The following is a 3,272-nucleotide window of genomic DNA, read 5'->3' as shown; positions in this document are numbered from 1 at the left end:
CTAAAAACATTGTATGTCCTACCCTGTGGTACTGATGATGTAGCCAAGGTAGAAGAAATAGCCAAAATTTGTAACCCTAGCTAGTCTTAGAAGAGACTTCTATACCTCAAAGATAGGTGAAGTCTCTATCAAGGGAGGGACCTCACTCTTAGAGATGACCTCTAGGCCTCAAAGATAGGTCAAGTCACCATCAAGGGGGGGTGTTGTGATTTGAGGTGACATGTGAGCTAGAGAGAAGAGTGGAGACTTATCCCACATTGATGTTCAAGGCCAAGAGTGTACCTCCTCATATAAAAGGGGACCATTTTAAGCAATGAAATATGAAGCAAGCTCTCAAGCGTCTCTATAAGTACAAGTCTCAATCTTGTGACCTAATTGTGCTTAAGTCTTACACTTAGTTAGCATAATCTTTTCATAATCATTATGTTAATTAGATTGCACCCACCATAAGATAAGTGTTTCTTAATCATAATAATTAGGGTTAAGTTAGCTATGCATGATGAGGGTTCATCTTTTTTAATAGTGTTTGTGCTGAAGCTTTTGCAAGTTGACAAGAGTAGTAGAAGAAGTTGTCTAAGAAGAGCCTGAGGTCGCCAATACTGCAAGGGAGGAAAATACTGTATATTTTGGGTATCAATTCAATCATTTTAGCTCTCTGCTCTACTGGTTTTTTAAAGAGATTCCACCAATCTCTTATGCCTTTAAACTCATGGCGTTTTGACTCACTTAAACTCAAGTTTTTACCTTAGCATTGATGGGATTATACTAAATGAAAAGCATGTGAGCAATGGTGGCAAGGAGACAGTTGTGAGTATCTAGCTCTTACTTATTTCAAAAAAGCTAAAGGAAGCAAGAGATTGACCAAATTCTTGCTCTCTCCGTGGTTGTTTCTTCAAGACAAGATATCTTAAGGATTAAGAAACTCTTTTAAAAAGGCTCAAACAAAAGAAATAATCCCAAGGCTATTACTTTTTTCTCTTATACATGAGAGGGGTTCCTTTTACTTTATAATCCATCACTTCAAAGAACCCAAAATAGATTAGAGAAAATGTTGTCTAATCAACAAGTCTAATCCCCAGCCTTATGTCAGCTTCCCTAGTGTTGTGGATGTTATGTGAGATTGTCTTGTCATCATCAGAGTTTAGGTGAGAGTTAGAATCAGTATGTAACAATCATTGTATAACCTTTGAACACTTTGTAAAACCTTTTACCCGAGTGAGTGAATGAGTCAAGGGGAGTGTCAGTTGATTGTCTTGGAAGCATGCATGTGTTGCCCCCAAGTTTGAGTGATTTCCAAGAGTTTTACTTTGATTTTTTGATGGAGCTTCATTAAAAGAGATCATAAACACCACAAACCTCTTCTTATTCCTAGTGCTAGAGATCAAGTCGACAATAATAATTGTATTTTTGGTTCTCGAGCCTCATGTCAAAAATATTCTGTCTTGGAAGTGCTCAGCTCTCTAAGAACGGAATATGAATGGTTCTTACTATTGAGGCTTCTTGAATGGATGGGGATTTTCCAAATCCCCACTATCCCCACATCTTCTAAAAGAGATCCTGCATGCAAAAATTTGTGATGAAGAAGATCTCAACGGATCCAAGTTGTAAATTACAAGTTTGGTTTGTCAGTTACTGTAAATGATGTGAGTTTCTACTTTGTTGGTTTGCTATCGATATTGAACTCAATGTAAATGAAAGCTTTTTAGTTATCTTCCATCATCTCAAAGTTTCACTTGAATGGCTATCACTGAATGTCAAAGGAAGTTTTTTTCAAAGTGAGGAGAGAGGACTTGTGTTGGTGTGTGTTGATAGTTGTTTAGTGTGATTGCATTTGAGATTTATTGTGCATCTTGGTCAGTTGTAAAGGCATTCTAGTTTAAAGGCCAAGTCTTACAACATGTATGTTTGTCCAAAACTAGGCATAGGCAAACCACTATAGACTCCCTATGACCCAACCCTGTTTGTGCAAAACTAGGTATAGGCAAACCACTATAGACCAACAAGGTCCTCCCTATAGACCCAACAAGCATCCTTATGTATAGATATGTCATACTAGACCTCCCTATTATCCAACCCTCTACCTACAAGCATCCTTTTGTATAGATTTAGAGCTTTTTGTGCCATATCTTCCTAAAGCCATCCTCTAAGCCATTTGTTACTAGAATGTGAACTCGAAGGTTCACAACAACTAGAACCATTCTTACCTTAGTGGTGTATCAAGAATGCAGCCATGGAAAGTGCCCCACAATGCATATTACACAAGCAATTGTCCCAAAAAGGTGCGGCCATGGAAAATGCCCCACAATGGCAATTGTCCCAAAAAGGTGCCCACATAGGAAAAACATAACATTTTGGGTTTGAACAACCGGAGGTGCAACCCACCGGCATGACTCTTGTGCTAGATTAGGCCTAATACCATGTCCAAATTAGTTTCCTAGATAATTCAAGAAAGCCCTTATTTTCAAGTGTGCCAAGTGTAAAGGCAACATGAGTACATAGCCATCAAAGTGATGTATTATTGTCCCCTTTTAAAAAAAGTTGTTTTACCCTTTTAAACCCCTTTGAGAACCCATGTCTTGTTGTGTCTTCCATCAAAACTTTGACCTATTTTAAAAATGAAGAACCATGGCTAGCTATTTTTGGCTCCGAAAGGAAAACAAAAGAAACTCCCTAAACTTCCTTTAAGGTTAAAGTAAATTTTTGATTGGATCATGGAAACCGTTGTGAGTGCCAAGGAGAAGTTGCAAATACATAAGCTATATCCATGGAATGCATTTTCACAAAAAAACAAGGTGTTGCAAGATCAATTAGTTGTCATGAATATTCTCAAGTTCAAACTTTGAAACTAGGATCATTGGTCTTAATGACTACAAAGATTGTGTAGATTTCATTGAGTTTTTTCAATGAAATCTACAAGAGTTTTTTGATTAATTAACTTTTTAAGCAAGTTTCGTTAGTTACAACTGTCCTAATAACTAAGTGATGATCATAAACTACAAGGCCTGAAAACTTGTGCACGACACAATTTCGCAGATTTCTCCTAAACCACGTTGACCTCATTGGTCTCAAATGTCTCCTAAACCATATTGACCCCTATGGGCTTACAAGATATTGTGATGGCTCTAATTAATGCAATGGTTTGTTGTCAGTGTGCATATGGTTTTGGATCTATATTGGATCTACCAAATTGTAATAGATGATTTGAGGGGGCATGCATTACTTCCTATATATTAGAGGGAATAAGGTTAATTACTCCCAAGAGAGCCCATAAG

Source organism: Cibotium barometz, chromosome 8 (assembly GCF_041138505.1).
Source record: "Cibotium barometz isolate CiBa-2024 chromosome 8, ASM4113850v1, whole genome shotgun sequence".
Lineage (NCBI taxonomy): Eukaryota > Viridiplantae > Streptophyta > Polypodiopsida > Cyatheales > Cibotiaceae > Cibotium > Cibotium barometz.
This window is presented reverse-complemented; position numbering follows the sequence as displayed.